Here is a 21,413-nt window from a genome sequence, read left to right on the forward strand (position 1 = left end):
ATCTGAAGCAAAAATCGAGCAGAGCTTAAATATGTGCAGTATGCAAAGCCCAGTGTTAACAAGCCCATGTCCTCACACACAACTCAAATATAATGCAGGACATGTCTCACAGCCCTCGACACAGTAGCATATGCCATTCAAAGCTTTCATGCAAAGCACTTGAATATGAACACACATGGCATATATTCAGATTTCATAGCCTCCATCCTCTCAGTGTTGTCAGTCTCAGAAACATGATCATCCAGAAAAAAACCTACCACAACACATACACTCATATAGACTCATACATGCACAAAAATACTATATGAAGCTTTTTAAATCACATCCACTATGTGATCACATTGCTCGCTCAGTAAACTCCCTTGACATTAAACATTCACACATCAAACACTTGCAAATGTAAGACCTTGTAGAACCCTTAGACTTCCATCCATCCCATCACTAAATAGATGGATATGAATAAATGTAGAACATATATTCTAACCCTATATAGACCTATATAGACACTTCTCACACTGTGTAATTTGTTAAGGAACAAAATGATGTGACATTGATCAGTGGAAACCTAAATCATCAACCCGTGGAGGAAAGGGTTCATAATCACAAAAAGCCAAAATTAAGATGATTCAATTAGTCATGACTTAACTTTAGCACAGACACATGAACACACACAGTCCTCCAGTTAGAGTTATAGAAAAAAAACTTTATACGATATAATTCATGCAATCCAAAGTTTGCAATTTTTATGTTACAATCAGTGTTTCAAACTTAAATATATACATGTACACATGGATATTATTTGCACAGACATATATACTAAAGAATTATAATAGCAGGCTAATTCAATATAATTCTATAATTCAATATAAGAAAAATATAGCTATTATAATTAAAGCTGTTTTCAAAATGTAAAAATCTAGGATCACTTAACAGAAGTAGTGGATGCTACTTAGAGTCACCAGGAAAGTAAATCAAACATGACACAGTTAAAATAAGCTAAGTGAGGAATGCTAGCTGGAATACATTTAACAGAAAAACACATACTTGAGGCATGTGTTGTTCGCGGAAATAAAACAGCACACAACTTATGGTACAGAACATTATGGTACAGAACTCCTAATCCAGTCCTTGTTTACTCTTGAAGAATATACAAGGCACATGGAGATGTGTGATGCTGAGTGTGTGTCTGTGGGACACACATGAAAGCCAGTAGTAACTGTCAGAGAGCAATGGCCATGTATTTAACTGCACATTACTAAGAATGCAGTCTTTCACACAAACACAGACATGCACACACTCCATTCCCTGTTCACTGGGTCATAATCCAGTCAACCAAATGTTAGGAAAATGTTTGTGAGGCTGTTCTTGTGTATTTTTGTATTTTTTCCATCAGGCTAATATCAGAACCTGCTCACTGAGTACATACCAGATGTTGTTGTATCTCTGAAGAAACAGAAAACACACAAATACGTAAATACCTACACACAAGCCCAAATGGACAAGCTGGCAGGAAGTGAGAAGCACACATACATGTGCGCTCACACGCTAACTTCAAACCATCTGGAGTGTCCAGATTAATTTCAGATTGTTCTTCACTGTGTTTCCAACCCAGTTCACCTCTCCCCCTCAGCCGTATCTGTGGCTGCACCTTATTCTGTCTTCAGTTGTCTCTCTCTTTCTGTCTGCCATCTCTTCTGCTGCCAGATCCCCCTCTTGAGCAGATGGGATAAGAAGAATTCAGCGGATATGCACATCAACCCGGATACCATATTGTAAGCATCATACTCGGGGCATTTCAGTAAAAAGCACTTTGTTTATCCTCTACTGTTAGTAGTGTGTTCTTAGCTATGCTACCTATTTACATCAGGGAAGTAAAATCCTGTAATTTGTTTTTTCAGAAGCAAAAACCCAACACTTGTGGCCCACCAGTGAGCAAACAACTGTGGCCTCCTTTCTAACAAACACTGTAATTCCAACAACTTTTTCAATTTAAAAGTAGCATAAAATGAGCTTTTGGTTATCAGAACTTGCCAATAATATGAAAGACAAAGGTTATACACATCAATTTCAATGTGCAAATGTGCTCTAATAACATGATAATAGATGGTATATTCTTCTAGTTCTACGTTAGTACCATGGACTTTACATAAAAGCTTGACACACCAACTCTAACATCACTGCTTCTGGACTCATATCTGGATTAGTATTGTGGCCAATCACCATTCTGGTTTTGCTGGTGAGGGAAGTTGAGCACTAAACAGTTTCATGTTTGTTCGTAGAAAGCAGAGACACTGATTCCTATCAAAGACTGTGATACTTTCATAGTATATAAACAAGTACTAGAATTTCATTCACCAAAATTAGAGTAAAAACTTGTCTCACAGTGTGTTAGTACATTAACTGCACAGCAAGCCATTTTATGTATCAAATATTTGCATTAAATTATGCTCTGTCTTATATATATCTATACATATGCTTGAAATAAATGATCAATCAATCAATCAATCAATCAACATGCACCAGAAGTCACCAACCTTATATATCCGGTGAAAATGTCCTGCTCATAGACTTCAACTAGCTGAGGTGAGACCTAGCTGACAGACCCAGGATAATCAGCACCCACTCTTCACTTAAATCGTCTTCATTTCTAGTAATGCATAACTTTAAGCATCATTAGAAATCATCATTGGTAAGCTGAACTGCTGTCGTGAAGCAAAAAGCTAGTAGATATAGACCCTGAGTTTGCTATTTGCTAAGTATGACAGAATAAAAAAAAAAGAGATAGATCTGCGTGTGTGTGTGTGTGACAATTTCTGTGTGTGTCTATAAGTAGCGAGTGAAATAGCCATTTCAGACACAGGCGGATAAAAATGTGGTGCCGTTTGCACACTGCGTAATCAAGTGCTGACGTGAATGCAAATGCTAATATGCACACTGCCAGTCTGTATCTACACAGGGCTAAGTCTTAGATGTACATTTTGTTTGCTTTAGATCCCACAGATTTGAGGATTTTACATGGTATTTGTGAGGCTTTTAATTATTATGCAAGCAAGCCTGCACAGCAATACTGCTGTGAGATACCTCAGGTGAAAAAAAAAAGAATGCTTGATGCTTTTCTTATTTGTAACAGGCATTCATAGGAACTGCACGACAAATGTCAGCAGGAAAGCCAGAGCAACTTGATGTTTTTCCACTTGTACAATAGTTTTTTGCAATGCAGAAAATGAATTATTTCTTAATCACATCCGCCCTCCATACCCAAACAAAATCTGCTTTGTTTGATAATGGTTTGACTGTGCAATGAAAAAATCTACATAGCAATCTGACAGACTGTTAAATTTTAGGTGCTGAGAAGCAGCAGAGAGGTGGAGAGCTGTAGTGAACTTGACCACAAGGTCCCTGGCTCATAAATCAAATGCTGGCCTCTTCTTTCCACAGCGTGCTGGGCCACAAATCAAATGCATCTTTCTAAGTTACGCTGTGTAGAACTATTGACTGCAGTGATTCAATACCAGCTATGAAAAAGTAGAGAGGAGAGGAGAGGGGAGGAATCTGTTGTCTGTTTTCCTGGTATCCTCTTTTCCTTTCCCTCGTTGCCTCTTCCCCCTCACTCTTCTCATGTACCACCCCCTCCCTCTTTTTCATTATCTCTGTGTCAGAATCATTGTGTCTCTCCCACATTATGTTTGTCTCTCTGCAACCCTCCATCTCTCTCCATCTCCTCTCTCTATATCTTCCTCTCTTAAACCTTCTGTCCATTCTTGCTCTCTTTATTACACCGGTGTTATCACCATGCCTGTAACTCTCTCCATGCATCTCTGTCTACCTCGTGGTCTTCCTCCCTGCAGCTCAATTCCTCTCTCTCTTCCCCCAGCTCCGTCATCATTACCCCCATCCTTTTTCCTCTTTCTGCCTCTATCCTGCTCTCTCATCCCTTCATCCAATCTGCTCTCTGTACATCACTCGTTCACCACAATTATCTTTGTATTAGCATCATCTCATCTTTCCCTAAGCGTCATTACGTTTCTTTCTCATTTCCTCAGTATTATTATCGCTACGTCACTTTGTCTCTCTCCTGGTATCATTATATCTATCTTCTGTGTTTCCTCTCTTATCCTGCTAGAGTGTTAGGTTGTTTTCATTCCACCCACTCACCTGCTATATTTATCACACAAAGAACAAATACCACAACCTCTCTCTGTCTGTCTTTCTCTCTATCACGGTCTTTGTCAGCCCCCCTGTCAAACTGTTTAAGTAAGTGGGGCTGCAGATAGATTCAGGCGTTCAGGCCATTTAGCTGGTGCTCACTGGGGATAAAAGCAGGTCTCTGGAAAATAGTATGAAAGTCCATCTGTGCAGTTAACTATGCTAAAAAACTGTTTTGGAAAATACTTTCTCCTGTGCTCCTGTGTAGGCAGTTACTTCTAACACTTGTTCTCTAGTTTGAATCCTTTTCCAGCCATCGTTAAGTTCACTTTACTAAGAGTAAGCACGCATATTTTTTAATTAGAATTACATTTATTTTAATGAGGGTGTGCAGAAAAGTGATGATTTTGAAAGCAGATAGTCTTATGCCCAAAATTTCAACTCTGTGATTTTACTTTTTGAGGCCAAGATCATGTTGTGCAATATTTGCTTTTGCCACAAAAATTATTCAAGTGCAAACTGACTAATAAACAAACTAATAAACACTGAACAAACAGAATAGAAACCTTTTGTCAATTAAATCAAAGGGGTGATATGTCAAATTCAATATTAATGTACTCAATGTTAACCAAATGTGCACTGACAATAAGAAGAGGGCAGCTAAACAAATGCAAGGTAAGGGAGAGCATATGCTCTAATACCAGTCACCATAACAACCAATGGATATTGAAAGACATGTATCATGCTCCATATGACACTCACGCTCACACACAAATGGAAAAACACACAGAGTCACACAGGAAGAATCAAGGCTACATCCAGAGTAAATCCCAAACATTGTCAGCAAGGAATAGGGTTGCTGTCTGAAGATAGCAGAGATAGATAGGATTAATGGTGTGTGTGTGTGTGTGTGTGTGTGTGTGTGTGTGTGTGTGTGTGTGTGTGTGTGTGTGCGTGTGTGTGTGTGTGTGTGTGTGAGACAGACACACAATCAAAGATAGAGCAGGCTGAAATAACGATAAAGGGGGAAAAAGGAGATCACGGGAGAGAAATGCACACGATGTGTTTCTATGTACATTGTGGGAAAAAATAGATATATAATTTTCACTTTCAAAAGCCAACCATCTGAATTTTTGAGGAAAACCAAGTGTCTGCATATGCAATCAATCATCTTTTAACCTACAGCTCAATAATTATGATCTGATTAAAGTGAATGAAAATGAATCACAGGATTAAAATCTAGCTGAAGCTACACAACCAAACACAAACTTCAAACTAAAAATCATTTGAAAGTACGTCATTGGTCTTACTGCCACTCTTTCTCCATCTGTGAAAACTGTAAAGTAGATCTGATTCATCATCGAAAATGTTTAGAAACCAGGTTATTAATTTTTCAGTATTAGTGTGCCTGCAGACATGGTTGTTCATAAACACCAGTGGAAATTCTGTCAATCCATTATTTGTATTTGCTCCAAAAGTCTCAGTAGAGCAGCCCATACTTATTTGTTTGGGGTTTGGGGAGCTGATGTCAGTCCAGTCACGCCAAAGCACGAGGGGCATTTTTATGAAGTGTTGGCAAATGCAGTGCGGAAATGTGCCACAATAACAGCTCATTACCAAAGACAAGAAATAAAAGAGTTGTGCAGATTGTCTTTTTATGTTCAAATAATTTCAATGACATGACTGGCTCTCATATCAAAGTAAAAAAAGGTGACTGAGATGTTACTGTATCTTTGTACTCCACACAGGGACCTGAAGTCAAAATGGACTGACAGTGCTGGAATGTTAACATGCATTCAGACTAAAAAAAGGAACAAGACTAGAACAAGACTGTGTGACTGTTTTGTTTGGTACATTTTGAAAGTCACAGTACAGATATTTTTAAACCCTCTCGTTTTGGTATTACCTGAGTTTGCCTTAGTCAGACAGGGTGCATTGTGACAAAGTATACGATCGATAAAAGCTGTTTTTAGTTTAAAAGAGGGAGGTAAGGAAACCCTATGGCAAGTTAGAAGAGTTTTGCCCACAACCTAGAAGCGTCATCATAGATCTGTGGGTACAAATGAAGCAGTACTGAACTGTTATGGATTCATGCAACATCATGTGTCACATCAATTAAACTGGTTCTTTAAATCTGCAATAGGTGATTTGTTGGAAACTTAATGGCAGTGGAAACAAAGCCTCAATGTGAGAAAATTTAAATTCCAATGTTTGCTTAGTTTTGGCACTATTTTCTAAGCAAAAGTGTACCTCCATGAAGTTTTTATGCAAGAGTACTTTCTTCTTTCTTTTATATGGTGTCAGTTATTGCTGTACAGAGGAGGCAACACAGAGCTTTAAGAGTGCATGCTGGGAGAGTGAGACGTTTCTCCACTTGTGTCCGTTTATTTTGAATGACAGATGAAGTTGTGATAAAAACGTACAGATCACTAAGCCAACTAGTTCTAAACTTGCTCTGTGGGAAATTGTGTTTTCAGTGGGAGGAATTTCACAGCCTGCGCAATGGGTTTCAAAGAGAAATGGCTGAAGAAAGGAGAAAGCAGAGGGATGATGGCCCTGCACTGAAAATATTGTTGTTGTCATTTTTTCATTGTTAAATTAAATTAAAATTAACAATGAAACATTAAACTGAATTTTCCATTTTAATGAAACTCATTTCAGCACCATGGACAGTGCATGTGGTTGTCATAGCAATCTCACAGCTGTGCTCTGACATGCACTTTGACAGTATGTGAAATATGGATCACAGGTACAGGAAATCTGCCTTATTTTATTTATTTTTTTACTCAAAAAAATCCACAATAGAAAAATTGTAGTGGTACTGTTAACACCAACAGTTGGAGAAAAATGAAAATAAACCTTTGTCAGTCAGGTATTTCCTATCTGTGTCTTATTGCATTGAGTTGATTGGCCACAGTTTGACCATGTGAGTGGCTGAAAGATAGTTACATTAATGAGCAGCTGAGGGAGTAGCTAACAAAGAACCCATGCGCACACATACACAAGGTTTGGTATTGTTATTTATTTATTTTGTGGTAGGAGAAAGAAGAAAGAAATCAGATTCTTGCATAACTAATGTCAATCCAAAGTAAAGTTGCATGTGTAAAAGTAACATTCCTTTAATTTAACTTTTAGTTTTTCTTCCAGCACCATGTAGGAGTGCATCAGCCAATGAATGAAAACATGCAAATATACACAGAGCCATCTTACTAGAATAGATGTGACAATGAAAATCGCTGATGCCCCCCTAGCATGCACTGTGTCTAAAAAAAGAGGCAGTATGCTCAGTATTTCACTTATTTTGGAGATAGGCTAAAACAACAACAACAGAAATCAAATGTATGAATTTCTTTGTATTCTTGAAAAGTAACCCCAGAAATATGATATACCCCCACAAGCCAGAGTCAGCACACAAGAAATCACACACAAATTTTCCAGCAGAAACATGCATAGGATCTAAGGTCAAAGCTAGCTGGAAACATTTTAAATCAACAAACTCAGCAACCTCCTGAATGTGTGTTAGAGCTCAGCAAAGCAAATTGGGTGCTGAAAGCAAGCTATGTAAGCAATCCTATATGTGTTTTGTCTATAAGTGTGTTTTTGAGTCTGCATGTATGAGGCGATATGGCCTTGGGTGTATTGGAGCGTGTTGGTATGTAGTAAATAGTGCTATTATGCTGAGATATTGTAATATAAACTGAAACTAGCGATCAAGATTGGGTCACTCTGTCATTGATGAAAAAACAGAAGCCTGGCACCTCAAAGTCCCACATCTGCATTTGTTTTTGTCTTTCGCTTACTCTTGTTCTCTGTAATTTTATCCCTTTCTAAGTATTATCTTTCTCACTGACACTGGAAATCAATTGCTTGTTTCATCTGACAATAATGCTGTTTTTACTGCAAACAAAAAAACCCCCAAAACAAATGAAAGTGGTCCTGCGGCCATTGAAAGTGAACAGTGGTTTTCTATTCTCTAAATAAAAACATCACCAATTGTTTTCCCCCTCTATGATCCATCACAAGTAACAGCTTTAGTCTTTAAAGACACCTTCATTGTTGTTGTCCCAGTCTCTGTTTCTGAGTTTGTTTTGGTGTTTTTTTTTAATTAAAATGCAGTGTTTATTGTTGCTAACTGACAACAACCATCTATCAGTAAGGAAAACGACCTTGGGATACACGCTAATGTTGCGATCTTGCTTGATTTTATAGTTTATAAGTATATAATACTTAACCTGAAGAGCAATCACTTACTTTCTGAACACCTTTCATATCCATATGCACATCTCGGCATAGTGTGCAGTTTAAAAACATAAAAAATTTGAGGAAACTGGACAAGTAGAGGACAAAAGAAGAATCGGTATGCCCAAAATAAACTATCTACAGCAGATAAACAATACTTGAAAGTAATTTCCTTGACAGCAGAGACGTGACATAGCATCTGGCCATTCAGTTGCTCCATCTGATGACTGGCTGTCAAGAAGTTATTCTTAAGGAGGGGAAAAGGGTAGAAAAGGCTGATTGTCAGCTTCAAATCATTGTCAGCTTGAGACCAGGAAAGAGGTGCAACAATGAATGTCTTCAGACATCTGTAAAACATAGTGAAGGCTGTGTCATGGTGTTGAGCTGCCAGGCAGTGGTGTTGGAGATCTTGGCAAATTATAAACACAGAAAAGTCCCATCAGATTTTCATCCACCATGCAGTACGATCAGGAAAATGTCTGATCAGCATCTGCCAATACAGTAAAAGCATACCCGGATAGGCGAACACACAGTTTGGTTTGGCCTCCCCAGATCCCAGACCCACCATTAAAGAAGCAGTGTGGGATCATCTTGACAGAGAGCAGAACAAAAGGCAACAGCATTCAAAGAAGAGCTTTGAATATCCTTCAAGATGCCTGGAAAATTATCCCTGAAGACTACTTAAAGAAATTACAAAGAGAAATACGGTTGTTTTGTAGAATGAAGATGGTCATACCCAATACTGACAAATCTCAGTTTTTGCCTTATATACTGTTTTTAACTACATGTTTGAATGTTTCAACAAATCACTGTGCTTGTTTCCCGTTTTCCAAGCAAAACATACAGAAACGAGGCATGGCTCAAACTTTCGCTTAGTAAATCTGAACCCTTATACCTACTGTTCCTTCATGCTTTCACTGTATGAGCCAGGTTTTGATCTTGGCCAATAGTTTTTGTTGATGTGACTAAAAAAAATGCACAGTGATTAAAATAAACATTACAAACACGCGCACGAGTAAACAGATAACTACATTAAAAGACACATTTTCGTTTCACACATTAACCTGTATGCAGTTTTGTTTGTCATTTCTTCCTATTTATGTGCATGCAAGGTGTATGCATCATTGGGATAGACCTGCACACACACACACACACACACACACACACACACACACACACACACACACACACACACACACACACACACACACAGACACAACAGACAGAGAAATGGAAACCCAAATTATACCTTCATAAAGGAATCAAAGCCTCCCCTGTCCAGGTGTGTCCCTTATAATTTTATGTTAATTTCCATTAGAAACTCTTCCTGCTGTGAAAATTATCCACTTATCTTCCTCCTTTCTCTTTCGCTCTCATGTCTCTGAAACAACCTTCATTTATCACTATGCTCTTTTCACACTATAATTTAATTGAATTTATTTAGGTATCTTTTGAGCGTTGAAACAACGACTGTTGTAGCAGGATGACCTAAAAATGGAAGCTAGTTTAAACTTCATTTTAAAAAGTTGGTGTGAAATATCCTCTTATTACATTTATTCTGCTGATTCTGAAAGTCACATGATCAGTCTTTGCATTTGCATCTACTTTCAATAAATATAAATCTTATTTAGTGGTTTCTAGGTGTGAGCGGTGCATTTATAGGACCGCATGAAATGTTTACTTCAAACCTGGAGTTTATTAAAGTATTTTCAGCACAATTTCACTCCCAACTCTTTACATGCTGACGCTTGGTCAGGACCTCCTTTCAAATTTTAACACACCTGGCAGCCTTTTAGTATCATTTCCTAGATGCTGGGTCCAGAAAACCATTTTGTGAGGTGAGGAAGAATAACAACCAACAAAAGCCCGCATAAGGAGGCAGGTGGGGTAGCAGGTGGAGCGGCGAGCGGCATAATCACACTTTCAGCCAGAAAACAGGAGTTTGGGCTATTTCTTGGAATTTTTTTTTTTTACACTTTTGTTTACTTTTGTTTTTGTTTTAGTGTTCATTGCATTGTAACAAGATGATCAATGTAATTGACTTCATCTGTCAGTGGTTTTAATGTTGGGATTGATCGCTGTATTGTTCACCTTGAATTCCATATCGTGCAACATCAAATCTTAAAGACTTTGCTTGTAATCACCCCCTGTTAAGGCATTCATACATTGAAATGTTTAAATAAGATGCAGCAATTGTAAAGTGCTTGATTCTTAAAGGTAGAAAGGCACTTTGTAAGGGCAGTCCATTTACCAATCAATATTTTAGCTGGCAGTCTGACATTAGTCTGTGAAATCACACAGCCTTCATTCACACACTGACACAGCCTGTGTCAGTGTGTGGGTTCTACTTTGTTTAGCCTGTCCCTACCAAGCAGCTAATGCTAACCAGCTGCCTGAATATCATGCTAGCATCTTGTTAACGCTGCAGACAAATTGATACACAAACTGTCTGTGCACAAAGTGATCATTAAAGCGTGTGTGCTGTACTTAGATGAAGCACCCCATAGTGCAGGCATAGCTTTATTTAAATTTCATTTCATTTATTTATTTCACACTTGGTCAACAGTTTCCACAGTTAGCTCTTTCAAACAAACCAACTACACTTTCTGTCAGTAAAGCACTGCAACCACGTGTGAAAAGGAGCAGGCAGAAGAATATATTCTTATTAAGCCCTGCCCCCTATCTACAATCCAACTAATATTGCAAGTGGTCACCAAAAGTCAAGGAACAAACTAACATTAACACTTATTTCCAGTCCTAACTCAAACCAAACAACAATTTACAATCAGAATATACCACTCCACATAGTAACAAGGAGAAAAGATAAGTAAATAAAATAAATGAAACGAAAAATAATGAAAAATAAAATAAATGTTTTTATTGATGAAGTCTTTGATTCTCTTTTGCTTATTTCTAAATAAAGATAGACTTGTCATATTTTGTCATTTTGCTTTTGCTCAGGAACAGACCTCAAATATAAATATGCATTAGAATAATTCTACAGAAATGTAAGTTCACAGAACTAAACTTACATCTACTAAAACAGAGATTCAAATTAAATCAGTTTTTGATCAAATGAGGTAACTAATATAAAAATCTAACAAATACAAAACATCATCTTTCCTACTGAAGAATTTAGAAATAAAAATGCAAATAACAAATAATACATAATATATAATAAATATATCAAAAAATATATGCTATGGCTTGTTAGCAATAATTGTTTAGTTACAATATTATAACATTGCCTTTTGTCACTCAAGTGTCCATCAAGTAGTGAAAAACAGCAGATAACACTTTAGGAGGTCATCAAGTATACAGGTCATATACTATGGGTACATAATTACTTAAAAATACTACTTCATTTGAATGCACAATAAAATTAAAATGGGTCTGGCACCAGATTATGGGCTTGTTACAGCTGGAGCTTTATTTTGCTTTATTTATACCAGATCAGCAGGGAATTAAGAAGTAAAAACCTCCAAATGTAAACATAATTAGACTGTTCTTACAATAGGTGCCATTCAGTCTGCACCATTGTTGATAGAAGTGTTTAGGCCCAAAGCCTTTTTCATTTAAACTGATGACTCATAGTATACACTCCATGTTTAATGAAAAAAATAATTTGGTAAAGTGTATGTCTTTAACCCTGAGCTTTTACTGTCACAGCATTATGCTTCTGATATGATGACCAGGTTTAAACAATTTAGTTGCAAAAAATGTAACTTCCATTCTCCAATGAAATTAATTGGAGCTTGTGATTTCTAGTATTTGTGTATAGGCCTTCCTTCTTCTTTTTTTTCCTTGTGTACTTCTCTTGAAAGTTTATTGGTACCTGTGGATTTTTGTATCCTTGTTTATGAAACAGGATTAGACAAAATGTGAGGGGGATCAAAACAGACAGAAGACCAATTTGTGCAATAATTGTTATGTGCATAAAGAGCTAAAATGGATGCAACTTCACACACATGCATACACGCAGTAGAAAAGCTGCTTTTTCATTGAATATGATTTCAGTAAGGTGTGTTAGCTAGCGAACCGACCACAACACTGAACATACAAGCACGGATCCCTTGAGAAATAAGATGGGAAAATATGCACAAGTTTAAAGGAAGAAAAACTAACACAAAACTCTTAAGCCAGACACAGAAACAAAAAAGATATACTATGGAGGAGAAAGGCAGAAATGAATACATGCTGCAAGGGGTAAAGAGGTAAAGAGTGCAAATGCAGCTCTTTGCATTCATACGTTTGCCCTTGGGGCCCTAATACTCTATATGCTGCAGTACGCTTTGTTATTCATCTGTGGGGACATTGACGTTTCACATGAGTTGGCAGGTTGTGTGTGCAAAAGACAGAGCGAGAGAGACAGACACACACATACACAAATAGAGGAAATGAAATTGGAAGTGTATAAGTTTAAATTAAGATGGCAAGATGCGTGAAAAGGGAAAGCGGAGTTAAGACTGCAAGAGGGAAAAACAACCAGCGGAGAGGAATGAAGGCGCAAACATGTTGTCATTGTAATACACATTGGAGAGATAGAAAGGAACTGAAGCACAGGAAGACTCTAGAAAAGGTAATGTAATAAAGATTTTCTTAAGTTATTGCAATATCCACAATGATGCTTGATTTCCTAGTTGACTGCAACCTATCCTTAACAGTAAACATTATGTAAGCCAAAAATAATTTTCCAAAGAATTTAAAAGCCTGTTCTTTCTCAATCAGCTTCTTGCGCACACACAAACATAAAATTGAATTTCAACCCTTTACTGCTTATCCGTATAAGTTGTGTTATGGTTTTCCTGTCCACAAGCATGCTAGGGTCTGCTTGAGTCAGAGGCATGTAGTTTCATCATCATACATTCTGTAGCTCTGTGCAAACATCTTTGTGCCTGACAGTGTTTCGTGACCATGCAGACTACTCCACCGAGACACTACACTACCATGCACAAACTGTGCACGTGCCCTTCAAGTGGACTTAAAAGAACCAAAACAGGAGCAACTTCTCATCATGTTTGTCTGCAGATATCTCTGTAAACAAGAATAAACCTGCCTTTGGGTTATGGTGTGGCTGGAGCTTATTCCACCTGACAAAGGGCAAAAGGCAAGAAAAGTCCACTGTCCATAATAGGGCTAACACAGACGAATAGAAAAACCACAAACTACCAATTGAGATTCACCAGTTACTATAACAGCAGGAGGAACTGTGGGAGGAAGCTAGAGTACCCACTTGAGAATTCATTCAAACACAGGTAGACAAGCCAGCCTAGCCTACTGGGAGATCTGAACCCAAAACACCATTGGTGCACCACCTCCCCATTTTAAAGCAATCTTCCTCTTTTTCTTTTTTTTTTTTTTTTTTACATGAAATTTTTAATACCTGTATTTTATTTTCTTTGTTCGCATTAATCTGAAGTAGGGAGAGGTCAATTTAGAAAAGGTGAGAATGCAAATGTGATTTAAAAAAAAGACTTGTTTGACTTTTTAACCTAGTATTGGGTTTCAATCCACTGCTGATAAAACACATTTACTTTTAGACTGGCAAACTTTTAGATTGATTTTTGATTTATTCACAACAAGTAATGAACATTCAGTATTGCTGAATTTGCTCACAGTAATGAATTTATGCTACTTAAAAATCCCAAAGCTGTGACAAATTTCCTATCATAGCCAAATGTAGACCAGCATATTGGCAAAATGTGTCACATATAAGATATTTGCAGACATAATGTCACGCTGGAGCAGTTTACTCACAGCAATCTTGCACTGATGCAAGCGGTTTATTTGCTTGCTGCAAGTGGATAATTTCCTGCCTGCATGAGCTCAATAATGGTGTAGCTTGCAGTGACACTGCTATGCCAACATTAGGGAAAGAGCAGACCAGAGAAGGATGTCAACACAAATTAGTTGGGTCAATGCTGTTTCAATAAATAAATAAAGTCTCAATTTTTTTTTATCTTAAAACATTTATAGGTTTTTTTTTCTTTTCTTTTCTTTTTGTGAAATGTAAAAACACCAGGGATGCTTTTTTTCAGTATTTGTCAGCTAAAATTGCTCATTATGTATGAGGGGCTTCCCAGCTCTGATTAAATTCTGCATCTTTCTGAAGGCTGCATAACAGGTATCCATCTGCAGCCTATAATTTGAATATGCATATTTTCAAAGCAGCTAACACAGTCCTCATCCTTGAAGAAACCTGCTGAACCCACATCAAAACTATTATTCACTTGTTGCATATTTGTGCTTTCAAATCAGTTTGTGCACTACCTCTGGACTCTTACAAAAATACCAGAGTAGGGTGAGAGTACACCGCTGTTAAAAGGGATTAAAGGAGCTGATCTGATTTTTCAAGACTGATACCTATAATTTATTCCTCCTAATCCAGCTTCTAGCATCAGCACTGCAGGTGCATCACCAGGAGCCCTGCTGCCACTGGACATGAAATTACCCCAAAATCTGTCAGTCACGACCAAGTGCGCTACTGCAATGAATCCGACTAGCAGAAACAGGCCCTTCTGAGGAAGTAGAAGGGGAGGTTGAAAGAAAACGAGTGAGCGAGAAATGGAATGAAAGTGGAACATGGAAAGAGAAGTGGGAGAGGCTGTTGTTTAGTTTCAAAGGGGGAAGGGAAAAAGGGAGAAAGGGAGAGAACACAAAGAGTGAAACCCCCTTTCCCATCTCTCAGTAAGAAATGAAAACTTGTGTCGTTACCAGGGAGGGTGCTTTTATTCTGGTGTTTCTATAGCAACAGTTTCTATGTGCCCATTTTACCGACCTGAACAGTTATTCTTATGCAATGTGTGTGCGTGTGTGTGGTGTGTGTGTGTGTGTGTGTGGGGGGGGGGGGGGGGGGGGGGGGGAATAAAACTGAAATTCCAGAAACAGTGTAATTATTAGCATCATGCAGAGACAATTGTACATTTTTAACTGATCATATTGCTTGCATACAACACAAAACATCCACGCACGCACACACTGGTGCATGCTACAACTTTAAGATAAGGTGACATCTTCACTTCATGAGGGCTTCCTCAGAAACACGAGGATTAAAGGGAATTAAACAGGTAGGCCAAAACAAACAAATAAATAAATGAAGGTTCAAAAATACTGATGCACTTCAGTATTTTTCTGTGTATATGTTAGTGTCCTCCAGTCTCTATTACTCTGTCTTCCAATCCACGCCGCTTTGTCTTTTACATGTCCTGATCTGTGTAGCTTTGCATGTATTTGTTTGTGTGTAGCTATATATCCTGTATGATCACATCGCATTGTCATTTTCAGGAAAACAGATTGAGACAGAGAGGCATTTCCGAGAACCTGGGACATCCATCTTCTATCGTGTGCAAGTTAGTGCGTGTGCATGTGTGTGTGCGTCTCTAAAAGCCCACAGTTCTTTAACAAACTACGTCATATTTACACACAAACAAACAGGATCATTAAACTCAGCGGATGCTGCTTTTTGCCTTCAGCACTTCCCATGACAACAAAATCCCATCAATATTCTCACCTAACCTTTTCTTGCTGCAGTAATCACCGATTAAGAGTGTGTTAGAAAGACATAAAAAAGGCAGCGCAGGGAGACTGAGTGAGAATGATGTGGTGAAAGAGTGATAAAGGGAGGAGAAGTAAATATAAATATATGTGGTATATATAAAGTGTATGAGAGGAGGGAAGGAGAAAAAACGAGGACACATACACTTATTCACAGGTCAAACGCATCGTGCCTACTCAGCACGAGTCGTTCTACATGACAGGATATTGTAATTTGCCTATTATGGTGATGGTAATCATTTTACTATGAATGGGTTCCTATTGAGATTAAACAGAACACATTTCAGGAGACACACACTACTGCTTTGACATTATATTTGAACTACCGTAAAAGAAAAAAAAAAACGCTGCAAACTTGCAAAACCAACATCTGGGCTCAAACAATGATTGCATCAAAAGAGAAAGAATTAAGTAAAAGCAGCTTGCTTCAGGCTTCCTCGTGATTTTGGTCCCCGAGCTGTCTGACTCCCAAGGAGCCTGACATACAGTCACCATTCCCACCCTCAGAACTATGTATGAATCTTTCTCGTTCCCTCTTTCATTTACATTCTCCTTCAACGGGATTTCTTTTCCTTAAAATGACAGAAACTTTTTCTTAATGTTTTTAGTACTCCCAAAATGGGAACCTCAACTCAGAAGCACACCACAAGAAGAAAGCCAAATCAAATGTCAAAGCTATGAATCATGTCTGAACTTTTGTCTTTGAGCATAGCTCATGCTACATCAAACTTTCAGGCAGCTTTAAATGTGTATTTAAGTTTAAAGCATTTTACAAAATGGCAATCGGGAACACGTGTTGAAGAAATAACAAGTTTCATAACATGTTAAAAAGGACTGTACATTTTGTTGCAGATATAGCTACAACAATTAGCACGGCCCTGGCCCATCCAGTCTCATAATACCAGAGGAGATAGTGAGTCATAATGCTGTCCTCAGTTCAATATAAGGGGAATAAATATGATAAATAACAAAGCAGCAACAACATATCATTTTGTTGTTGCTATTGTGTTTATAAACAGGAAGCTCAACAAGTTACCCATAGATCCATCCACTTTCTTAACCAGTGATCTAACTCATGGTGTCACGGGACTGAGCCTGTCCCAGCTGTGAGAGATGGAGTATAGCCTGGACCCTAAATCTTTCAAAGCGTTAACAGAGAGGCAGCCACTCACCCTCGCATTCACACATGTTCATGTTCAATTTAGAATCACCAAATAACCTAACCGACTTTGAATGGTAGGCAGAAACCAGAGCACCTGGGGAGAACCCATGTAGGCACAGGGAGGACATGCAAATGCAGCACAGGAAAGCCTGTGGTCAAACAATTTTTTCAATTCAATTCATTGTATTTATTTATATAGCACTAAATCATTACACCAGTTGCCTCAAGGTGCTTTACATTGTACGTTAAAGACCCTATAATAGGGTAACCATATTTTGATTTCCAAAAAAGAGGACACTTGGCCCAGTCATGAAGAACTTTAATAATACTGTTTGCTTAAAGAAATTTTTAACATATTTAAACGATGGTGAAACAAAAATGTCATATAGGTTACAAGTAAACAAGGGCAAAAAAACACCTTAAAAACCTCTGGAATTAAATAATGGTGAAGAAATAAGCCTCATCTTTATAAGAAAAATTACCAGTACCGGGACAGTACGAGGGAAATTTCTTTTGCAGTTCGTCTGAAAAGCTGCAGTTGCGCTTTGGCATCTTTTAAACATCACCAGGCATGCTGCTGTGTCCTGTCTGTCCCGTCTGTGAGCGCAGAACAACAACTCACAAAGCAGCAGCTCGGGGATGACTTCACACATATGGGTCCTCTGTAGGAAAACCTGGACATTTTCATCAATCTCAAAAATTCCCCCGGACAGATCGTGAAAAGTGGACATGTCCAGGGAAAAGAGGATGGTTGGTCACCCTACCCTATAATAATATAAAGAAAACAGAGAAAACCCCAACAATCATATGACCCCCTATGAGCAAGCACTTTGGTGATTGTTGGAAGGAAAATAGGACCATAGTGAGTGAAAGAGGTGATTGAAGAAGCCTACAACTACTGCAGTGCAACTAAGGGAGGATTCAGGGTCATCTGAAACAACTCTAACAATATGCTTAAACAAAAAGGAAAATTTTAAGCCAAATCTTAAAAGTAGAGAGGGTGTCTGTCTCGTCTAAAGTGGAAGCTGGTTCCACTGAAGAGGGGCCTGAAAGCTCAAGGCTCTACCTCCCATTCTACTTTCACATACTCTAGGAACCAGAAGTAAGCCTGTAGTATGATAGCAAAGAGCTCTAATGGGTTGATATGTTACTATAAGGTCATTAAGATAAGATTTGGCCTGTTTATTCAAGACTTTGTACGTGAGGAGCAGGATTTTATATTTGATTCTGGATTTAACAGGGAGCCAATCAAAAGAAGCAGATATAGGAGAAATATGCTCTGTCTTTCTAGTCTCTGTCAGTACTCTTGCTGCAGCATTTTGGATCAACTGAAGGCTTTTCAGAGAGTTTTTAGGACATCCTGATATTAATGAATTATAGTAGTCCAGGCTAGAAGTAATAAATGCATGATTTAGTTTTTCAGCATCAGTCTGAGAAAGTTTTTTTTCTAATTTTGGAGATTTTGTGCAAATGGAAGAAAGCAGTTCTACATGTCTGTTTAATATGTACATTGAAGGACATATCCTGGTTAAAACCTACTCCAAATTCCTCGCAGTATTGCTTGATGCCAGGGTAATGCGGCTCAGAGTAAGCATCTGGCTAGTTACCACATTTCTAAGACTTTTAGGGCCAAGTACAATAACTTTACTTTTATCTGAACTTAGAAGCTGAAAATTTGAGGTCATTCAGGTCTTTATGTCTTTAACACATCCCTGCAGTTTAGCTAGTTGGTGTGTGTGGCTTTATTGATAAAGTTGGGTGTCATCTGCATAGCAGTGAAAATATATGCTATGCCTTCTAATGATAAGGGAAGCATGCATAATGTAAACAGAATTGGTACTAACTCTGAAACCTGTGGAACTCCATAATAATTCTTAGTGTGTGAAGAGGACTCTCCATTTACATGAAAAAATTGGAGTCTATTAATTGCTGTTATAAAATGTTAGGATCAGCAGTATCAAATACTGCACTGAGATCTAGCAGGTCAAACACAGAATGGGTCCACTGTCAGAGGCCATAAGAAGATCCTTTGTAACCTTCACTAAAGCTGTTTCTGTACTTTGATGAGCTTTGAAACCAAAACGCTTAAAATAAACCATTCCTATGCAGATGATCAGTTAGCTGTTTTACAACTACTATTTCAAGAATTTTTGAGATAAAAGGAAGGTTGGATATGGGGCCTAAAAGACACATTGGCTACACTACTGAAGAGAAACCTAGGGTTGGTCTTATTTCTTTCAATTGGTGATGAATAGTAAGATGCTAACTTTACAGAGGGCTTTTTTATAGAGCAGCAAATTGGCTTTCCAGGGTAAATCTTCTAAATTAGTGAGACACCATTTTCTCTCCAACTTACGAGTTATATGCGTTAAGGTGTACATTTAGGAGTTATACTAGGGACTCGAGTACTTCTGATTTGAGGTTTTCTTTTTCAGAGGAGATCAATAGTCTGGATAGTCATGTTTTGGGGAGGTTTAATAATTTGGACAGATTTCTTTAAGTGATGACGTGATGAATGCTGCTTCCTGGCCCAAACTACTATGCGTTTAATAAGGCTGTTGTGTTTTTAACATGTTTTAATGCTTTGTATCTTGTTCTATTTAATCTCAACAAGCCCCTAAAAACAGTCAGTGATCACTGTCGGCCTCTCTCGGTTTTTATTACTGCTATTCATTTTAAAGCTCAGTTTTTTGGGGGTTTTTTTGACAACTTTATTTATAATTTTCCAATATGACAAAAGTACAGAAAAATATAACTCAAATTGCGATTAAAAACACTGCCATTGTGAAACTGGTTGCGCTACGCAGTGGCAAACCAGTTGGATGCAGGAAAATGTGTAATCTGTGGGCACATACAAAGCTCATATAAAGCTCAGTTTTTAAAACCTTACGATGTAACTGCAGCCCAGCCCATGCAGCAGTATATTAATGACTAACCTCATATTGTGGATGGATGATCTCAGTTGTTCCCGTGTCTGAAGTTTGGTCCATTTACAGCATCCTGCCATGTGATTGCATTTGTCCCTAACCATCGGGAACCCTCACGTTAACTTTTATTGAGTGAAAAAAAGTTCATTCATCCTCCAGCTTCACTGTGCTAATGTTATGCTAACATAGCTGTGTGTGTAGCAATCACGTAGCACATCATTATATACCAGCTAGCCAAACTTCAGTAACTCTACAAACGTCACTGCTGTTTACTTTCCTGTCTTCATTTATGTCGGAGGTGATAGCATAGTTGTACATTTTAATTTGTTTCAGAAATCCCTGTCAGAACATGGTATATTATATTTAGATGGAAACTAGCAAGCTAACTCCCTGCTAACGTCTAACTCCGTTAAATTTAATAAATTCTGTATTCATGGATGCCTGGATGTTAAACTTAATTGTTACACCTGGTAGAGCAGCCACACGGATCATTTTATTACAGATGAAAGAAAGAACTGACAGTTTTTCAATTCTCACTGATGCCGCAGTGATAGTTTGACTTAGGGACCTGCAGCGGAGTTTGAGCCCAGACACGGCTAATGACATCAGACTTAAAGACCCGATTGGGATTGATGCCGTCTCCCCTAACAAGACCAGGTTTCCTCCAGAAGGTTACCCAATTATCTATAAAGCCCAATTCATTTTTTGGACACCGCTCAGACAGCAGTAATTTAAGGGGAACATGTGGCTGAACATGTAACTCATGGTTCAAATAGGGCGGGGACCAGAGAAAACTACAGAGTCCGACATTGTTTTGGAAACAAAGTTACACTCCGATTCAATATTCATTTTAGGGATCTCCAGTTGATGCAACCAGGTGTCATTACTGCCAACGTGAATTATACTTTTGCTGAATTTATGTTTACCCTGAGCCAGAAGTTTTAAATTTCCAGAGTTTGCTCCCAGGCAGGTGTGTCACCCAGTGGTGAAAAATGATTACATATGAACGGGTTGGTGGTGCACCGGGGACTTCTGTTTAGGACTACGCTTCCTCTACACCGCCATGTAGCCATCCTGTTTTCCTGGCTGCTCGGGACAATCTGCCGGTAGGTAGCTAACTTAGCCTATGCAACCTTTGTGTCTCCAATTCAGTGATTCTGGCCTCCAGAGCTGCAAACAAGCTACATATATTACAAGTGTCGTTATGACTAAAGAAGCCTAAGTTATAAACATCTACACAATGAGCAGGAAAGTGCAGGAGGGACAGACAGAATAGGCCAGCTAAGCTCAGCTAACAAATCCCTAAAGACAAGCGAGTGAATATTGTGAATATGATTAGCGGGTGAATCAACACAGAGTAGCTTTGGATAAAGCATGTGAAGATT

General features: G+C 38.2%; 1 protein-coding gene and 1 pseudogene across 1 annotated transcript in view; both read right to left on the reverse strand.

Annotated features, from left to right (window-relative positions):
- Positions 1 to 21,413, reverse strand: part of csmd1b (CUB and Sushi multiple domains 1b) — a 437,934-nt gene that overhangs the window by 328,555 nt on the left and 87,966 nt on the right.
- LOC146525794 (uncharacterized) overlaps positions 5,068 to 21,413 on the reverse strand; it is a 54,237-nt pseudogene continuing 37,891 nt past the window's right edge.

Source organism: Neolamprologus multifasciatus, chromosome 1, assembly GCF_963576455.1.
Source record: "Neolamprologus multifasciatus chromosome 1, fNeoMul1.2, whole genome shotgun sequence".
NCBI classification, from domain to species: domain Eukaryota; kingdom Metazoa; phylum Chordata; class Actinopteri; order Cichliformes; family Cichlidae; genus Neolamprologus; species Neolamprologus multifasciatus.